At 39.6% G+C, this 22431-nt stretch overlaps 1 long non-coding RNA gene across 1 annotated transcript in view; it reads right to left on the reverse strand.

Moving 5' to 3' along the window:
- Window positions 1-19602, reverse strand: part of LOC122800148 — a 512889-nt gene extending 493287 nt beyond the window's left edge. The window contains exon 1 of the long non-coding RNA XR_006364539.1: window positions 19523-19602. This is a non-coding gene — a long non-coding RNA (uncharacterized LOC122800148). The remainder of the gene's footprint in view (window positions 1-19522) is intronic.
- Window positions 19603-22431: the final 2829 nt, after the last annotated feature.

Raw genomic sequence — 22431 nt, forward strand, 5'->3', positions numbered from 1 at the left:
ACTTCTGTGGCTCTGCTCGACAGTGGCACAGGAAAATAATTTTCTTGGGTGGCGAAAGCCAGTGTACATTTGGCTAGGCTTATATAGGCCCTATGGCCAATAGCCTAGTACCTACCTATGAACCTATATGTCGATGTTTTGTTTGTCCGCATGAATATTCATGTAGGATTGTCGGCATGTGGAAAGCAGGTAGTGCAGACTGGTACGTTTACTAAAGAGACACAGGCCACTGTAACTGCTATAATTCAGTAATATATTTAGCTTTTTTTAATGTCACAGATGTTTTAATTTTGTGTAAAAACCTGACCTTAGTATGCACACATACCCTTTTAAGTAAAAAAAGAGACCAAGGCACATAGTGAACTTTTCTTTACCCAAGTCATAGACCAATCCACCTACCCACTTAACAAAAATTGGAAAATAAATAAATGAAATAAAGGAATCCTGAAATGAATACACTTTGAGAATTGCAGGTTCAATGACAAAGGAAGGCATATAGACTGCACTGATTAGGGGCCCTCTGGTAAAGAATTCTAAATAGTAGGAGCCACAAGAAAAAAAAAATTAAGATACATAGGCAGATATTGACTCTACAACTCAGTCATAACTGTAATAAAAACAACAACCTTTAACAACTGGAATCAGAGTTCAGTGAAATATCTTGACTACAGACTTCAGTATTTTAAGATTGGTTGTGGGGTGGAGGGTTCTGAAAATCCTGTTTTAAAAAGTTAGCAAGTAGTGGACCTCATTGGGTATCAAGAGGAATGATTCCCATTGTGAGATTTAACTGTTCCATATTCCATTATTCTGTATGATGTGTTTCCCACATTTGTTTAGATATATTTTTTCATATATGATTACTAAATAATATTGAACAGAATTTTATTGAAAGAACCTTTTGAAGGTATAAAAAAACAGTTAATCTTACTGAGAATTTCCTAGCTAAAGGTAGCATTACACAGTTTTCCCATGTGTTCTACACTGTCAGATCTGGTTTGACAGCTGTGCACAGATTTGATCCCCGCAATGTTTTTTTTATTCATTATTGTTCTTATAATCAAAAGATCTGATGATTATACAGCATCATTTAGTTATGTATGTAGTGTCCCAGCCAAGTTCTGATGTTTTTAAATGTTTTTATCTTTAAGCCCAGTCCTGATTTTGTACAGTTTTGTATAGTGTTAGTTAATTTTTTTTTTTAACTTCACTGTATTTCTTAACAGATTACCACTAAGGGTCCATTTGGATCTAACGAGGAAGAAAATGCTCAGCCCAGTATTTTAAGGACCCTTTTGGCCCATTTTATTTATTAAGTCTGGAGCATCACAACTCACATGCACATGGGATGATTTCACCATGTGTCAATCAACAAGCAATGTATGCATGATGTCACCAGCAAATCTGCATGGCATGTCAATCATGCATCATTTGTATGGTACATTATAGCCAGTAGGTATGTCAATCACTCTGGCCATGCCCATTCCTGCACAAACCGACCTGGGGGCGGTACTGTTGTAAAACATCACTGAGAACCTTTCTTATGTCAAGCTCGTATTCTTGATGGATTGCAACTCATCTGAGTGCCCCTGTCTTAAAAAGATGGTGTAATCTTCAGCTGGTAGTAACTTGTAATACTGAAAAAGTTGTATATAGGGCCATTTGTAATGACTGCCTTGCATTTTATGTGGGTAAGACTATGAATTAATTGAAAAGGAGGATTTCAGGTCATCTTTCTGACATCAGAAGAATGCCTTATCCAAACACTTATTAGAACACCCCAGACATTCTGGTTTTAAATTTATCATTCTGGACTGTGTGGAGATGGATGAGCTTGAAGTCAGTGGTGTGTTAGAGAAAAAAGAACTATGCTGGCAGGTGAAATTAAATACATCCAGAAAACCAGCACTTAACTGCTATTGCTCTATTAAGAGCGTGTTGAATTTATGTAAGCTGCCACACAATCTGTAAAGGTTTTTTAGGGTATTTTTTGCGGAATATTTTTATGTACTAAAATATATTAAATAATAATAAAATGATGTGTAGAATGTGTGTATATATATATATATATATATATATATATATATATATATATATATATATATATATTTAGTTACTTTAACCTCATTTCTGTGTTGATGAGATTTATTGCATCACACCAGAGTTTTTTCATGCTGCTATTACCATGAAGTATTGGTATAATTTCCCCAGTTACCACACTGGTGGATGCAAATGCACACCTTAATACATTACTAGTTTACTTCATCCACTGTTTTCTGTATTTTGTGTGTTTTCTGTACTAGTTTTCATTGTATAAACTTTTTCTGAGCTGTTAATAACTTAGTTTTTTATGCACACTAATATTTATTAGGTATTATTAGACAGATGAATGTTTAAATTTATAGTGTTCTATGTTGATTATGCTTATGGTTAGATAACTACAGTATGCATTTTTATTGATTTTAGTTATTGTCACAGATGTGATGATGGCTTTACTGCAAAGCTGAAAGCGATTTTAGTTAAAACTCCTTTTATATATATGTTATACTTTTCTTAATACGTGATGTTGGAATGTGGGTTCCAAATAGATAGGTCATGCTTTCCTTAACTAGTTTGATCTAATCAGTAGTAGTGTGTGGGAGGTCGGTACTTGGTGTTCTAAAATGTACTCTTACAGCTCTGTTTATATTGTTTCCCATGAATAGGCTGGTTTAAAATTAAATAATACGTATATTTCCCACACCTACTTCTATGTATATAAAAGCTATGTTTAACATTGTTAAAGTATTTCTGATTTTTTGTTACTGAGGATTGCTTGCCTGTGACGAATAAAGGCTTGCTGTTTTGAGCACTACCTGGGTTTCACGATTTTTTGGAAATTATTCTGACTGAGGTCATCAACAAAGTTTTAAGATTCTTTTTTTTTTATTTTTATCTCAACACTCGTGGTGGTGAGGTTGGAACTATACAGATTCCTGTGCTTGTTCGTTTTTCTTTTGATTCTTTTAAAATAGCAAATAAATTACATATCAGTGAACTGACATCAAAATATCAAGAGCTCTAAAAAATAAACTTTAATAATTCTACTGCACTATTAACACTGTACAAAAGTGTAAGATATCCTTCTCTGGACTGTAAAATTAAAAGAAAAATGTATTATAAGTTTAAAATGGGCAGCTGTCTAATAAGATTTTTTTTTTCAAGGACATGCTGATGTACAAAATATAATGTTTTATTGCAATAATGCAAACATAAATTACAAGAAAACATGTTAGATGGTTACTACAACCTTCAAACCAACTTTTATGACTATGTTTACATCTACTAACCCCCAAGGTTAACTCCTAGAGGACTCGGTTCACCAAGATGAGCTGCTAGAGATCCAAACCAATGAAGAAACTCGAAAGGAAGGTTTTTTTTTGCAAGTCTGTCATCCTTGAACTTAGATATACCAATTCCATAGTTGCACAAACTCAAAGAAGGGAAAGATCTCCCAAAACAAAGGAATCACTGCTGCTGCATGCTTAAAGTCACTTAACCAGACACCGCTCCCAGACAAAGTCTAAACTAGGTCCATGGAGATCAGTGCTCTACCCTGGAAAACAAATAAAAAATAAAATAAAAGCAAGAAAGAAGCTGCACCAGAAATGATTTCCCAGTGAAAACAGCAATAGACAAATTCAGCATCTGAGAAGGTCTGTCTGAGGAAAATGTAGGGGAAACCATAACTACGACTTCCGCACCTTATATATACCTCAAGCTGGGGCTAGCTAACAGAGTTGATACACAAAAGCCAGTGTAATCTAGAGCATTGCAGATTGCTGAAATAGAAAATATCTTTCTTGGAATTTGTTTGGTCAGTTTCAAACATGTTATATTTTAAATAAATGTATCAAAATGTAAAGACAGTTTAATTCAAATGATGCTAACAGTATCATCTTAGAATGCAGTGTGACAGTTTATAAATTAACAACTGTCAGAAATGTTAACAGGGTACTCAGAACAGAATGGAAAGGAAGATTACCCCTCTGTCCCCCCATCAGTAAATCAGAACATCCCCAGTACCTGCCCCCTTCCCCTTATATCTAGGGAACAGGTCATCACTGCTTCCTCAAAGGCAAAAATTACAGCCTCCATGGGACCCAATAACATCCCAGGCTGCATCCTATGTGAACTCAGGCAGGAACTTGCAGCACCGTTAGGTACCCTATTCAACCAAAGCCTGAGTACTGGCTTCATCCCAGCTGAGTGGAGGGCAGCCACTGTCATCCCTTTACACAAAGGTGGAGTGTCTGCCAATATGGGAAAGTATAGACCCATCAGTCTAACTAGCCTGATGTGCAAGGCCACATAACAGATTATCATGGACCTCATTAACAAGGACATTGGTGACCTCCAGTCACTTGATACCACACAGTTTGGCTTCGTCAAGGGGAGGTCATGTCTGCTAAATTTGGTCAACTTCTTTGAGACAGTAACCAAAGCCATGGATATGGGAAAAATGGTACACACTGCCTATCTTGACCTGGCCAAAGCCTTTGACACTATTCCCCACACAGGCATAATAGATAAACTTTCTGAACTAGGCATCAATCCATATGTTACCAGATGGGTAGCAAACTGGCTCACTGATAGAACCCACATAGTCAAAATAGGGGAAGCCACCTCAAGCAGTAGACCCATACCAAGCGGCGTACCCTAGGGTTCGGTCTTGGGGCCACTGTTATTTGGGATATACTTTTCTGAGGTGCAGGCCAAAACCAGTGGGCTATGCCTGACTAAGTTTGCAGATGACTGCAAGATGGGTGCTGTCATCAGTTCCCCTAGTGATGTGGACATCCTCCATGAGGGTCTCACTCAAACAAATGACCGGTGCCAGAAACCTGGCTTCAAGCTGAATACCAAAAAATGCATCATCATCCCCTTTGGGGAGAGTAACATCCCCACAAATTATCACATTACTAACAATGTCCTAAGCACACAATCAGTCGTGAGAGATTTGGGCACCCAGGTTGATAGCAACCTGACTTTTGACCACCATGTTACTTCCATTGTACGGAAAGCCTTCTACATGTCCCACCTCATAAGTAAGGGTATCTCATCCAGGGACAAGGAGGTCATAACATCCCTGTATTCTTCCCTTATAAGGCCTATTATTGAGTACAATTCCCCTTTCAGCATGTACCTCGCAAAGCACATGCAGCAGCTGGAGAGACCACAGAGGTTCCTCACCAGGATAATCCAGGGCCTCAAACATCTACCATATACAGATAGGCTAAAAGCCCTATCTCTCTACTCAGTTTCATACAGACTCCTCAGAGGTGACCTCTTTCTGGCATACAAGGTGATCACGGACCCCACCTTAATGGGACTGCTTCATATTCACAAGTCAAGCTCCACTCAAGTAACCTGCGCGCTCAGCATCAACCTGGTCTGTAACATCAACAAGACTTGTTGGCGGGACAGATTTGTGTCCTAGAGACTCCACCATCTATGGAATAAACTCCCTCTCCACATCAAGCAAAATACCTCTTTGCCCCTTTTTAAGTGCAACCTGGATAACTGGATGGGAAACAGAAAATATACCCCTGGGATTCCACCCATATCCCTGCTGGACAGGGGCATCAGGTGCTGATTTGTCTAAACATGAACTAAACTCTTGGCTAGGCTTATAAGGACCTCAAGGCCAGTAGCCTAGTAACCTCCTATGATTCTATGATCCTATGAAATGACTAGAGAGCAAGCATTCTAGTGGCACTGTACAAGAATAAAGGAGGCATTTGAAACTGTGGGCAGTATAGACTACTGTCACATTGCATGAAAGTGCTGGAGAAGGTGATTGATAAACGAATACACTGAGTAGTAGAAAGTAATGTGGGAGATAAGCAGTGCAGTCTCAGGTCAGGAAATATCACAACTGACCCACTATTTGCAGTGAGACAGATACTAGAGAAGAGCTAGAAATGAGGAAATCATCCAACTGGGAATTCCTAGGCTTAGACAAGGCATAGGACAAGGTCCCACGAAGGCTGATTGGGGCAGTCCTGTGATAATCTGAGGTCCCAGAAACATTGGTAGAATTAGTGCAGGCTGTGTACAAAGACCCAATGTGACAATTATGAACAGTATTCAGACTCAGAGAGGGCTTACAGAGAAGTAGGGATTCAGCTCTGAGACCACTACTGTTCATACTAATAATAGGCTATATTAGATTCAGAAAAAGAACAAACAATAGAGGAATTGAATATAAAACTGAAGGCATATGGGATGAAACTGAGTACAGACAAGGCAGTTGTCCTGGCAGTAAACTGGGGAAATCAGATGAAACTGAAAATTGAGATAAAAGGGAAAATAGTTGAACAGTGTAACAGCATCAAGTAACTGGGAGGGGTGGCTAAGGAGAAGGGAAATTTGAATGAAGAGATTAAAGCTACAGTCAGAAAGGCTGCAGTCAACTGGCACAGACTATCAGATGTAGTGAACGACAGAAGAATGCCATGGAAGTTGAACAGTGAGGTGTACAAATCAATGGTATGACTAGTGCTACTGTATGGTACAGAAACCTGGGCAGTGAAGGCAGAACAATTGAGGAAGCTAGAGGTAATTGAGAGGAAGTGCCTGGGCTGGGTGGTAGGATGCACACTGTGGGGCAAACAAAGAAATGAGGACATAAGAGCAGAAGCCCAAGCAGCTACAATTGCAGGAAAAGGTCAAAGAGAAAAGATTACAGTGGTTTAGGTACATGTGCAGGAAAAGCAGAAGACAATGTAATGAAGAAGATTTGGGAGAGATTGGAAGAAGTCAAGGGGAAACAACAACATCTAGCAAACAGATGGATGGATTGTATGAGAGAAGATCTGATACAGTCAGGCGTGACTCTCAAATAAGGTAAGAGAGTGGCACTGAATCAAGAGAGATGCCAACAGATGATGGACACCCTGACCCCATGTACAAAATGGGAAAAAGGGGGTTGATGATGATGATAAATGTTAAAAATAGTTAAGACCACAGAATTAGGTCGTAGCCTACTATAGGTCCCCAACCATTTCCCAAGACCCTTACTCCACATTCCTAAGCACCCAGGAAACTATTAAGATCCAACTCAACACTCTCATACTAGGTGACTTCAACTACTCCACCATCAGCTGGGAAAACTACTCATGCAGCAATGCACTGGCCCAACCTTTCCTGGAATTCATCAATTCCAATGCCCTGGACCAGCTCATTCTTACCCCCACTAGACGGAGCAACATCCTTGACCTGGTTATTACTAACATGGGCAACCATTGCTCTACACCAATAGTCAATTCCTCCCTGGTTAGATATGACCACAAACGAATTATCTTGAAAATCCACATCTCACCCCCCCCCCCCGCAAAGGTATCCACTATAAAAAACTTTTCCAAAGCTGACTTTAGACTCCGAAAAACAGAGAGGGCTAACTTCACAGCACCCATGCCAATGGAAAATAGATGCATGACTGCCAAAGCATACATCAATGAACTGTACGAACATGTACATAAATACATAGAACTAGCCATACCCAACAGAAACAGGATGCTCTTCTCCCAAAAAAGGAAGCCAGTCTGGTGGTCCCCTGCCATTAATAAACTCTACAACAGAAGGAAGAAACTGTTGCCGAAAAAGGTGAAGTCCCAAGACTGGAAAATTTCCTTATTAGTCTCACAAAAAGTTGAGATCCCTCATCAAAACCTCCAAAGTCAGCTATGAAGGCAAAATTGCGGCAGACTCTACAAACAACCACAAAGCCTTCTATAGTTATATCAAGAAACTCCATGACAATTCCCAGATTTGCTCTGAGTTACTGCATAATGGTACCTCCTATACTGAGCCAACAGATATTGCCAATATAATGGCCAACAGATTCAATGCCAACTTTACCCCTCTCTCCCCACCTAAAGGACCAATCACAATACCGGAAGAATGCCAGGCACCCAGCATTACTGCAGCACAGGTTAAAGCTGCATTGTCTAAAGCCAAGAATACAGCTTCCATGGGACCCAACAATATCCCTGGTTGTGTTCTACATGAATTACAAAGTGCATTGGCACCACATCTGTGTGCTCAGTTCACTCGCAGCCTCACCTCAGGCTTTGTCCCTACTGAATGGCGCACTGCAACAGTCATCCCTCTCCATGAAGGAGGAGCAACTACAGACCTTGGAAATTATCGCCCTATTAGCCTGACAAGTCTGATATGGAATGTTATGGAGCGCATCATCATGGACCTAATTAACAAGGATATAGGGAATCTCCAAACTCTAGATCCCACACAGTTTAGTTTTCTGAAAGGTAGATCATGCCTGCTCAACCTGGTTGACTTCTTTGATTCAGTCACCAGAGCAGTGGAGGAAGATAAAGCAGTTCATACAGCCCACCTCGATCTGGCCAAGGCCTTTGATACCATTCCTCACTCAGGAATTATTGATAAACTCAGCAAAATAGGCAACAACCCCTATATCATTAGGTGGGTTGCAAATTGGCTCACAGATAGAACCCACAGTATGAAAGTAGTGGACTCCAAGTCAGACTGCTGACCAGTCACGAGTGGAGTCCCACAGGGATCGGTCCTGGGTACTTTCCTGTTTGGCATCTACTTCTCAGAAGTTCAGGCCAACACGGAGGGACTCTGGCTGACCAAATTCTCAGATGACTGCAAGCTGGGAGCCATTAACTCCCCAAGTGATGCAGACATCCTATAGAAAGGCCTCGCTGAGATCAGTGACTGGTGTTGAAACCATGGCCTTAAGCTTAATGCCAAAAAATACGTCATCGTCCCCTTTGGGAAAAACTTAGTTCCCACTAATTACCACATATATGGGAGCCCAATGAACACTGAAGGCATTATAAGAGATCTGGGGACACAGGTTGACAGCAATCTCTCCTTTGACCACCACATTGCCACTGTGGTCAGAAAGTCCTTCTATGTGGCACATCTCATTACCAAGGGTTTTGCATCCAGGAGGAAAGAGGTCATCATTTCTCTCTAATCTTCTCTCATTAGACCAATCATAGAGTATAATGCCTCATTTGGCATGTACCTCACTAGACACCTGCAATAGCTGGTGAGGTCACAAAAGTACCTCAGGAAGAGGATCCTAGACCTTAAACACATGTCCTACATGGAAAGACTCAAAAAACACCAGCTATTCTCTGTCTCATATCGTCTACTAAGAGGCGATCTCTGCTTGACTTAGAAAGTCATGTCTGACCCAGCTCTGTTAGAAATGCTACATCTAAAGAAATTCCAATCCCTCCGCACCACACGCTCCAGAGACCTCAACCTCATTATCACAATCAACAGAACATGCTGGAGGGACAGCTTCATAACCCAGCGACTGCCCATGCTCTGGAATAGGCTTCATACAAGTCAAACAGAGCACCTCACTAGCCCTCTTCAAGAGAAGTCTTGATGAGTGGATGGGAAATAGAACGTTCACCCTGGGGATCACTCCAGTGGCTTTACTTGATAGAGGCACTGGGAACTAAAGACGGGCGGCATGATGCCGGGGCATTTCTATGGGCTAGGCTTGTAAAGGCCCCAAGGCCATTAGCCTAGTACACACCCATGAATCTATGAATATTGAAACAATTTATGAAGATGAACTAAATGTTTATGAAGGGTGCGCTATGCCTCCTACATACATTCCCAATATGGGAACTTCATCTGCCCTCCACTCTAAATTTTATAACACTGATGACAAATTGATTTGTTATAGTGAGAAAACAGTTTGGGAAGAAAACCAAGTTTTCTGTTTTCTATGACGTCATGCGACCTCAGAGTTAGTACATTTAGGCGGGAGGGCTGGTGGAGGCTGCGCACTGCAGGAGAAAAGGCTGCAATCCTGTAGAAGAAAGTTTTTATGCGTTTGTACTGATTTACTAAACTGATATAATAATGTGCTATGCTTTTAGTCTGTGTTAGCCTGCTGTTCTGATGTAGCAGGATAATACCCTGAGTATGACCCAGATAACCCAAGTTCACCGAGTGGTTCAGGAACCTGTTGGAGCTGACATAGGGAGTGCAGGGCTAATGAAGCTTATGTTTGTCAACCTCATTTTAGGGTGAAGAGAGGGGGGTGCTCTTTTAATAAAAACTTGAGATCATCTGGAGTTGCTTGCCTACATGGAAGGTAGGGTCAGCTGATCGCATGACTTGGATGTATGGCATGCATCACATAGATGAAGCACATCGACTCCTTGGATGAACAAGCATGCATGGGAGATAGGGGTAAGCAAAAAGGCTGTTTGACCCCCGATGCCAACCTTACTAGTGGCCCTTCTCAGTCGATTCTCACCCCTGAGATGACATTCAAATTAGTCAGTTGATCAAGATATCTGATGGTCGGCAGGCACCAGGATAAAATATTATCAAAGTGATTTCATCTGTGTATGCAGCTAAAGTCACTTAACATTGTGATATTTTATAGGTTCATAGGTTCATAGGTTGGTACTAGGCTATTGGCCCTAAGGCCTATGCAAGCCTAGCCATAACAATTCCCTGGAATTTTTTTCCCACAATATTTACTTCTCTACACACGCATGCACATATATATATAAGTGTTGAAAGGGTACAGATAGGATGATAAAATGTTAGTAAGAATGTAAAGTAATCAGCCAAACATTCTGTGACAGAAGGCTTAACACATTCTTTCTTATATCAGGTTTTACAAGTGATATATAGTAATATAAGGCTAGGAGATATTTATGCTCTCACTGACACAGCTGAAATGAAACGGATATTTAGACTTGGAGCACATTTAGGCTCCGGCCTTAATGATACTGTATCTATTAAGCCAGCACTAAAGGCACACAAGTTGCAGAAGAAGTGAATTTTTAAAAAGACTGCATTAACCTATTGTTATTTAATGTTGTTTAGTTATTTTATATTTTTATTATATTGTATATGTATTTCTTTAAATTTCAATGAAGTTTTAATGATATGTGGATTTTTATTGGACCATTTGAATCTATATGGATCTATTTAATATGCTTTTTATCTATATAACACTGTCTGATGAAGCAACGAAGGGTGTGAAAGCACTTACGACTATAATAAACACCATTGTTTTTATTTGCCAGCGTCTCCGTGTTTCTGCACAGTTTACTTTGGTTTCTCCAGTTTGTTGTCTATTACTGTGCAGTTTATCACTGAGTTCTTTCTTCTTTTTTGGAATATATATATATATATATATATATATATATATATATATATATATATATATATATATATATAGGGTCTATGTCTTATAATCGAATTTCCAAAACCTTCGAACACCATATGTTCGAACTTGGAAGTTTGAAATATGACAACATCGAAACCTCAGAACAGTGAATTTTTTCCCAGGGAAAAAATTTGCTGTTCCGAAAAACACACACAACACAAGCACACCAAAACCTTACACTACACCTTACATACACAACTATCTATGCACTAACCTTAACCCAAACCCTAACCCTAAGGTTGTCACTATCGCACACTTACCTTACCCGCACCCTAACCCTAAAGTTCGTCACTATCTCACACTTATCTTACCTGCACCCTAACCCTAAAGTCCATCACTATCGCACACTTACCTTACCCGCACCCTAATCCTAATGTCTGTCACACTCGCACACTTACCTTAACCTGATTCGTAACTTTTGCACCACAGCAGAGAAAATGTTGAAGCCGTGGAAACAACCAACTGAATTCTTTCCCTGGGAAAGAATTCAAATTTCCGCGGCTTCAGCGTTTCTATTTTTCGAACTTCCCCACTCGAACTTCCAGTATTCGACATTCCAAATGGTCGATTTAATAACATAGACCATATATATATATATATATATATATATATAAACGTAAAAAATATATAGTGAGCACTGAACCACGGCAATGAGTAACTTAATAAAAAACTTTAATAATCAGAGGTCTGATGAAGCAGCTTGACTGTGAAAGCGCTCACCATTACTGTTTGTTACAGTCTGTTTATTCAAAGTTTTTTATTAAGTTACTCATTGCTGTGGTTCACTGCTCACTATATATTTTTTACGTTCATATCGGTCTACTGCTTGAGCACAGTTTATCCACACAGCCTACCTTTTTTCTTGTTTGTATATATATATATATATATATATATATATATATATATATATATATATATATATATATACACACACACACACACACACACACACACACACACACACACACACACACAGATATATATATATATGGGTCTACTTGGAGACAGAAGCGATTCGCCGACAGCGGGAAGAGGAGGCGAAATGACCGACAGGTAGGTTTACCGACCGGGAGATTCACCGACAGCGAAAGACCGACGAGGGAAATGTGCGATCGTGACATGATGAGTGTCGACAGTTCTGAGTTAGGGCGGTCAGGTAAGTGTCTTAAATTGTGGGATGTCGGGTTAGGATGTGGGACAGGTGAGTGTGTGTTTGTGTGAGGTAGGGTTGGGTTAGGAAAGTGTGTGATAGTGAGGACTGTAGTGTTGGGCTTAAGTGAGTTAGGTTAGGTGCAGGTAGGTGAAGTGTCGATGGTGTCGGTGCTTGGGTTAGGGGTGGGTAAGTGAGTTAGGGTTAGGGTGCAGGTAGGTGAAGTGTGCGATGGTGTCGGTGCTTGGGTTAGGGGTGGGTAAGTGAGTTAGGGTTAGGGTGCAGGTAGGTGAAGTGTGCGATGGTGTCGGTGCTTGGGTTAGGGGTGGGTAAGTGAGTTAGGGTTAGGGTGCAGGTAGGTGAAGTGCGATGGTGTCGGACGTTAGGGTTAGGGTTTAGGTTAAGGTTAGTGGATGTGTTGTTGTGTGCTTGTGTATTTGGCGTATTTTGTGTCGGTGTTTTGTTGTTCGGTATGTTGCGGTGTCGGTGTGGTGTGTTGTCGGTTGTTTGGGGTGGGATGTGTGTCGGTGATTAATCGTTGATTGTAAAGTAGACCCATATATATATATATATATATATATATATATATATATATATATATGAAATGTTATAATAATTGTATACATTGTACTTAGAATTACATACATTGGTTTTGTTATATACTACAGTGACATTAATGTGTCATGGTTAAACACAATAATTCAAAACTAAGCAACATTTTCATTGTTAGAAAACAGCACTATTAATGTCAATGTACGAAAGTCACTGTATGTTAAACATAAGCATCATATTGATTAAGATTTTTATTTGGCCTCTCAAATTTCTGTCTCTTTTTAGATATACCTTGCTTCTTTTCTCTAGAATTTTCTAAAACAAGTTCTCGCTCTCATCCTGAGAGGATTTCTGGATTGGGACAGTAGCATTAGAATCATTCACATCATCACTATCCTGAATTTCCATAGCAACAGCAGAACTTTATTGTCTTTGAAAAGACGGCACAACTACTTTATTAATGCATTGCAACATCGCCTTGACTATTAGGTACTGAAGATTTTGGAATGGATAGAAGCATGTCTGACTGACACATTCCTTTTCTCCTTGTCTTATAGAAGAGTTTCCTACTTCTTCTACAAATGTGTACATCTAAACCTATTAACAATATCATTTATTTATTTACTCCCCTTGACTTCTAACTGTTGCTGGAATACGTCTCTTGTAATTAAGGGTGAACTTTCTATGCAGACTTACTCTTATCCTTTTCATTTACCCTGGCAAACTCCTTGCATTGCTGCCACAATTCTGCTTACATTGCTTCACTTTTAATAAAACTGCACGCAATGCACAGTAGCTTACCAGTATACTTGCTTTTGATGCAGAAGGTTATGGGTTCTATTCCCACACCAGGTAGTTTGTAGTTGGAGGTTTGGCATTATGGTCATGGTTTTTACCTCACTGACACAAGGTAAATGGTTTGATTCTCACCATTGGTCATTGTCTGATAGCTGCCTAGGTGTGTAAGAGTCTGCAGACATCTACTCCCCAGTAAATGTGGGGGTGAGAGACCTATACTCTAAAGAGGCTGTCATTAGGTAAATTAAGTCATTCAGCTCAGCTTAAATAAAGGTAGCACATTATAAATAGGGTGCAGAGTTGCTAATAGTGATGGCATTCATATGCGCTGTATATTCTACATATGGGAATAGTAGCAAAGGTGAAAAAGTACTTGTTAGCTATGGAAAACGAGCACCCGAGTGTTCATCTGCAGTCTCTTAACACTCCTGCAATATGTGGTCATCAAAAGACTAACCCTTCCTGAAAGGGAGACCCCCACCAAGGGGGGAGTTGGGGTTCTACCTCACATAGGAAGTAGGAATGACTGAGACAAAAGGGCAGTGGGTAACGCAGACTGAGTAGTCAAGTTAGTGAAGGTAAAAGAATCACGAAATTTCTTATGCATAATCCATTGAGATTTAAGCTTAAAATTTTATGAGATGGAACCACTATTGACCCCTTCAGTCAGTCTCTCTTCCAACCCGACTTCTAACTGAAACTGATTTCTGAGAACGAATGATGAGAAGAAAGGGAAGTCATCAAATGTAACTTCCTTGAAGCAACTTGCCTTAAGAGTGCTTCCTGGAATAGGCAAGCCTCTAAAAATGTTACACTGGTTTTGACAGCTGTGCAGAACCAAGCCAGGATTCAGAAAGGCACAAACACACTTTAGAGAACTGTCACAATGAAGCAAGGAACACTGACCACACATCATTTGATTCAGAAACCAGAACCTCTGTGATAGATACTACATAAAACAGAACCGTGAGTCACATGCTGTGTTGTGTACAAACATACAGCACAACTAACGCACACTTTTCTTAAGGTATCAACAACACCTTGTCTTAGGCAACCACAACACACTACAAAGGCTAGCAGTAGCAGGCTGGACTGACCAGGTTGCCACCACCAAAATTCATTTAAACAGCTGTCCACTATATGCCTGCTGTTTATGTTTGTTGTTATCCTTATTAAGTCCATAATACAGCCTAATGCCGCAATACATCAGTAACACTGCTATGTTTCAGTGCTACAGAAAGCCTTTAGAGAAAATAAGTATACAGTGATTGATAAATAAATAAACAAACAAATAAATAAATAAATAAAATGTTTATGTGTCTTGGAGAAACTATGTTGGAAAAAATTTGCATTTCATCTTCAGTAATAGAACTTGCTAACCCTTTTGCTATAGCTTCAGAAATGAAGAATAAGCAGTGGCGGCTGGTGACTTCAAATTAAAGGAGGGCTTCAGGAGACAGCTGGATGGGTGGGGCCAATGGGAAGGGGTGTGGCCAACCAGAAAGGGGTGGAGCTATGCTCAAAACCACAACAACTGGAACTTTAATTAAATACGCTGCCCTGGGTGCCAAACAGTCATTACGAGAGACCAATCAAGAAAAAATGAAGTTTAGAAGAAAAAAATATTTCAATGCATTGGCTACATGACAACTTACTTAATATCCAGATGGAAACAGGTTGTGAGGCATGAAAAAATAAATTACTTTTTAAATACATTACTGGAATACTAGTCAAAATCAAATATAAAAAACAAGCAGCACTCAACTCAAACCACTACTCCTTGCACTGCAGTTCTAATTATAATTTATATTCAGCTTTATAAAATTACCAAGTAACATGCTGAAAGTAGCAATCTCTGTAATACCCCCACTTGTAAAAATGTTTCTTATCCAAAAAAGACCTGCTGCTGACACAACTATCTACTTGTTTCATGGGGAAGACATGATCAAAGTAAAAACAATGAACAGCAAAGAAGAAACAAGCTCAAGATAAATTGCTTAAAGGATTCCTGCACAAGTTATGGATCACACATGATAGACTGGCATTCTGTTTATTTTACAGGTAAGCCTGCAAAGATGACTGCAAGTCTCCAACAAAAGATGACTGCAAGTCTCCAATAAATGTAATGAGCTTTTGAAAATACTGTAATACTGTCCTTTTATTACAAATACTGTCATATGCATTTCAATACCCAAGGCTTATACATTATCTAGTTATGTAAATATTCTCTGCATGGCAACAACGAAAAGGCTTTCAATGCTGGTAATTCTGTAAAAGTATGCTTATTAAAGCTTACTTGCATCTTACAATCTCCGACAAGCTTACCTGATGCTCATTAAATCATTGCTACTTAAACAGAGCAACAGGGCACTGTGACAGCATGCATTTCCTGAATAATAAGAAGCATAAATCAACAGTATAAAAATCTGACAGAAAACCACAACATTCTGCAAAATCAAGGACAGATGAAAAGCCACGGTCGTACTTGTGGTCTACCTTGGATGGGGAAATACTCTGCACACTTACACTGCATAACTGCTCCTTGCCTTCCTTGGATACATCCAGAGCCACTACAATGGGGAGTGGGGTGCAACAAGTATGTCATAATTTGAAATGTCTCTGGCTGACAGTGATGGATGGCTCTGACACTCATACCTCTCAAATTCAGAGCAAGAAATCTGGACAAAGCCATACATAGAACTAGAAGTGGGACACAGGCCCAAGAATAAGGACATTTTTTTAAATATTGCTCTTATTAACTTAGATAATAGAACAGTAGTAGATCTTGCATTAGTACAAATTTTCTGAAGGGTATAAAATCTGAAACTCAAATGTCTGCCATTATTTTCTAACTTCAATCTTTAAAGATTTGCCACTAATTTGCCAGAAAACCACAATTTTATGAAAAACAGACCAAAAATGTGATGCAAAAATATAAAGTTGCCACACAATACAGCTGGGAACCTGTCAAAAAAGGGACACCTTTTTAATATTAACACTGTTAACTTGAGCAGCTAACAAAAAAAGAGCATCTACATGCATTTCTGAAATAAAAGTAATCTATAACTCTGATCATTACAGTTGTATATAATTGTAAACCCTCCACATTTTCTTCCAAAATTGCCATTTTGAGGAGGGATTATTAGGGGAGAGCAACATTTTGAGCCAAAATTGGGGACAATTGAGAGGTTTGGATATTTCTAATTCTACAAAGCGATTTGCACGTACCTCTCAACCTCTTAATGCAGGAAATCTGGACAAGGCCAAATATATTGGGGGAACATACAAACACTACTAAAAATTGCTCTTGTATAAACTTAAGACAGTTGATAGAATAACAGGTCTTGCATTAGCATGCATTTTTCTGAATGTTATTACGTCTGAAACTCAATGTCTGTCATTTAGTGACTTCATTCCTAAATGATTTGCTAGAAAACCACAAATTTTATGAGGAACAAACCAAAAATAAGAAGCAAATATCTATTCATTCTGCAAAAATATGGACAACTGAGAGGTATAGTTCAACCGGGGCTGTCTGAGTTTACTACCCCACCCCTCACAAAATCATGGTCGAATGGAGCCTCCCCCCTGCAGCCATTCCAAAGTCCCATTCCTTGGTTATTTTGCCCCATTTACCATAAACACTGTAATGTGCATACTGCTTTACTTCTGCAATGATTTTGATTTCATTTGAAAGTTTTATTTTGCATTTTACAGCACAAAGCCTAATAGATATCTGTTAAACAAAGCAATGCAGTCTCACAATGAAAATAGACTTAGCATTAAAACTTCTCTGCCCTTGAAACTCACATGCATTGAAACAGCATTGAAACCCACATTCAAAGAAAATACATTTTGCCAGTGACAGATAAAGATTAACTCTGGGCAGTTTTCAAAATCATAGGCCCCTTGAACATGAAACATACACATGCTATTTGATACACCTTCCTGACTGTATTACATTATATTCCTTGTACAATACAGTACAGTTGTTAGAGGGCATTTTAAATTTATTGTTTTGAACATTTTTCCAGTAAACAATGAAACAAAATGCATGCACCAACATTTCCATCATAAAACGTCTACTCAACCTTCTATAGTCCACCAGTATCAGTAAATATGCACAATCTCTGAAGTAGTAAAATCCACATTAAAGAAATCTGTAACTAATAAAGAGATTGCCACTAGCAAACAACTTTATATGTTATTGTTTCATCTACAAATAAAGTGCCTGTTGCCCTTGAAGAATAAATTGCCTATGTTGCATGCATTAAAAAAATGATAAGCAAGTAATACTGCAATAGGGAATGGATAGCAAACTGATAACAGGTCCATAGTTATTAGGTATCTTTGCCAAAAAGGACTGCAGCATCCACCTCCTTTACAACACAGTACAGTATCAGCAATGCATCTACCTACTGTGGGAGTAGAACCCACAGCCTTCTGCATCAAAAGCAAGTACACTACCTGTTGTTCTATTAACAATGCAAGTAGACTTAGCATAAGCAGCACTAAACTTTTGTTCCCCTGCAGCTCTCAGCTCCTTGTAAGATCTACTCGACACTCAGCTGTATCTCTGAACTTTGCAGTACAAGATATGTGGAAAAAGCCAAAATTTATTGGGGGGGACAAAAGGCCAAAAACTAGGGACACATTTTAAACATTGCTTGTATAATGTTGGAAAGTTGCTAGAATAAAATGCTGTGTTACCACCATACATTTAACTGCCACGTCTTGAACCCAGGGGATCCTGTGCAAAACAGTCAGAGAAACATACCACTATGCCAAATCAGCTGAAACAGAGGAAGACAAAGTTAAATGGTTACTATTTAGTGAATTCAGTTCTCACCATAGCTGTCAACCTCTTAGCAAAAAACACCTGAAAAAAAGTCAATAATGTGGGAATACAGCTGCCAAACATATTCAGTGAATTCAGTTCTCACCATAGCTCTCAACCTTAGCACAAAATACCTGGATGAGGCCAATAATGGGGGAATATAGTCCCAAAAATATGGGAAAATTTCAAATATCCATGTTATAAACTTAGACAATTGCTAGAATAAAAGGTTCTGTTTTACTGTGTACTTTCTGAAGAATATGAAGTCTGAAATTCAAATGCCTGTTATTTTTTAAACATTTGTTAACCAGGAAACTAGTCTGAGTTGGAACAAAACAAAGTCGAATGTCAGCAGAGCAGGGAGAAACACTCCAGACACATATTTGTAAGGGATGGGAGGACATGCAGACTCCACACCGAAGGCACCCCAGCCAAGAATCAAAGTAGAGAACCTGTAGCTGTCAGGCAACAATGCTACCAGTGCACCACTGCACTACAAACCTTTGCAAGGAAATATGAAGATACAGAAACCACAGATTTTATGACGAACAGAACAAATATGAGGCAAAAGTCTGCAATTTTTTACAAATACTGGTGGGTAGGGAATTCAGGTCCTTGCCACCTTCATCCAAGGTACAGGGTTCAAGCCTGAGTATTTCTACCCACCACTATGTGTTGACAAGGGCATTTCACACACACACACACACACACACACACACACACACACACACACACACACACACACACACACTTTGGTTTGAATAAACAGCTGCCGGTCACAGAACCATGAGATGTGCTTAAATGCTGCTGTTATGAATAAACAGCTACCTTGTTCAAAGAGAGCTATGAGATATTTCCACTAACGGAGCTGATTAAATACACACACAGGAGCTGCCTTGCTTAAACGGAGCTATGGGATTCTTTCACTCACACACCTTACCTGTAAATGGGTCCGGAAAGCAGTAAACCAGGTCCAACTCCATTGTCTCGAAGCAGCAAACCCACGCTTGACTTAACGCTCAAATCCCTGCTTACCTCTCTCCTGATTGGTCCTGTCTGCGGCTCAAGCAGTCCGGAGTTCCTCTCTTCTGTGCGGTTGTCTACCGCATGGCATCTTGGGCATCTGCGGGGCAAAAAATACCTTCTCTGCATCCAGACTGCTAACTCAGGCAGTCAGAGTTTGCAGAGATTCCTGGGCATCTGCAGGGCAGTCTGAGTGTATCTGCGCATGCGCGACAGTTCCGGTACTCGGTAAAAAAAATTTTTAAAGTTTATGTTTTATGTTTTGTATTTCTTTTATTTCTAGATGGGAGGGCTGCAGTCCTGCAGACTGATAGCACGAGCCGCCCCTGAGAATAAGTAAACGTTTTCAACTGTTAAAAGTACACCAGCAATTTTACTATTTTGTACTTTTCCATGCTTATCCAAAACTTTGTTATATGGCTAATTCTGACTGCACAAAAAACTCTTAATTTAGACAGTTATTCAACCAGTTCTTACAGCCTCACACCATCTGACACAGTAGATGTATTCACTTAGAAGCGGAGAGGAGGCTGATTCGGCACAACTGATAAATGTTTGGTCAGATTTATTAAGGAGCATCAACGGACTAAGACTGTAAGACATAGAAGGAAGAGACATGGGAAAGTGTACAAGCTGTAGGTGGACGGAGATTAGTTTGAAAAGCTAACAGTTAAGTACTGTTTTTCCCCCTCAGGTAGCCACTGTACAATGTGTTATAATGGAGTTTCCTTGTAGGTGAAAAAGTGGTAAATTCAGTTATTTTTGTTGGATATATGCTGAAGGGTAGATACTTTAGCCCAGACAAAGTTAAATTTTATTAAAGTTGTAATTAGACAGAAGTGTCCCTATGGCAGCAGAACAAAAGCAATTTTTAGCAACACTGTTCATCTTCATTTAATACATTTTTGGGGATGCAGAGACATGGGAAAATAAAGAAGAGGTGGTGCCTTTTTGGAAATTCTCATTTGACTTCTAATGTCTATCACTGGAAAATGAAGTTAAAAACAACAAACTCTCTGAAAGAAAGAAAGCTTATTGTCTACAAACGTAATAACAAGCTGACTGGAAATGGTTTAGCTAAAATCTCTAGACAGCTTTCTTTTTTTTCCTCAGTGTCTTTTGATTTGTGAGTTTCATAGAGAAAGAGGCAACAGGTATAACCTCTGTGTGACCCATGTTATCTATTTCTGGACAGCTGTGACAGGAAAGTTTATCATATTTTGTATTTCCTAATATATTCAAAAAAGAAAAAGATACGAGTTCCCAGGAAAGGGAAATAAAGCCACCCATTTTTTTATGTGGCAAGGCTTCTACATCTAACGTATTTTTGTTGGAAGATATGTAATGACCTGCAAATTAAAAACTGGCTTAGGTGCAGTTAAGGTGGACACCAGAGGAAGAAGCATCAGAACCTGGGGAAACAGCCGGACGTACAAAGTAAACAATCTGAACAGCTCTGCAATGTCCTTGGCAAAAGACACATGGGGAGTTATTTCAACTGGATTGCACTGTGAGATTTTCCTTTTGTTTCTTAATACTTGAAACAGAGGCTACAGCTCTGTGCATAAAGGCAGGGGCGAGTCTTAGGAACAAAACTACAGGAGACAGGCCTGCCTGCAACATTAAACCATGTGTTAACCAATTCCATCACTCACACCTCAGACATTGCTTCTAACATTATTATAGAATGAAATCTAGAATTAGATTTTAAAATATTTGATGATCAAAAATGATCCACTGATTCCAAACAGTTGATGCAGGACATCCTTACAACAGGGTATGTTCCCTCTCCTCACTCATGCTCTCTCACTCACTCTGTTCCCTGGAAAATGGCACCACATGAATCAGCAAATAATCCAATCAAACCCAAAACTATCCTTAGAAACAAATGTCCTAGTAGTCCATAAGGAATGAACCATTGAACATCTCAGTCTCAGAAATACTGGCCAGTGGGTGTTCAGAGCTATCATAAAAGTCTAATACAGAAGGAGTCGTATGCCTCCACCAGGTCTGCCTTAAGTTGTCAGCTGGCAAGATGGCTGACTCTCAAAACAGTGAACCTGAAACAGTGAACGTCCAAGATTCTGGTACAACAGGGAGTGGGGCTTTGCCCTTTTCCAGCTGTATTGATATGCTTTAGACTTTTATTGATATTTTGATGTTGTATTCCTTCAGAGTTCCATGTTCGATGCTTTGAAAGTTGACAATCTTCCCTGTCAGTTTAAGATAGATCCCTTGCCACCATCTTTAAGTATGACATCATGCACAGTTTCATGCAAGGGCCATTGCTTGACTCACACTCACTAGTTGTCAAGGGCAGCATGTACCTGTCAAAGGTAGGAGACAAGGCAGGGAGTGCCATGCTGAGCCCAGCTCGGGTATCAGTTAGTACTGTCTAAGGGTGTGATACCATAGCTATTACTTAAGGTCCCTCAAACAAATGTCTGCTAAATGTTTAGAACATTAGCACTGGACTGGGATGACCTGATGCACCCACTCGTGTGGAGCTAGCTGTCCCATAGTAACTGTGGAGATATCTTTGGAGGGGAGACCTTATCCTCCAGTACCACCAAACCAGATTGGGTGACTCATCAGACTGCTCCCCAGGATCAGATTAGTCAGTCTTGGGCTCCAGCTGATAAATCAATGGCTAAAAGGTGCAGACATCCTGGAATGCACCCTCCAAAGGGCATAGGTTCTCTGGTCTGGTCCCCTATTCCTTCCCAATGTAGATGACTGGGTTGGCCTCAAGTTTTCATTGGTAGGGGATGAGATCATTGCCTGCAGAGACTAGAAGACCATAATATAAATGGACTATCCTACAGA

This window comes from Protopterus annectens, chromosome 4.part0 (assembly GCF_019279795.1).
Source record: "Protopterus annectens isolate FY-2018-M chromosome 4.part0, PAN1.0, whole genome shotgun sequence".
NCBI lineage: Eukaryota > Metazoa > Chordata > Ceratodontiformes > Protopteridae > Protopterus > Protopterus annectens.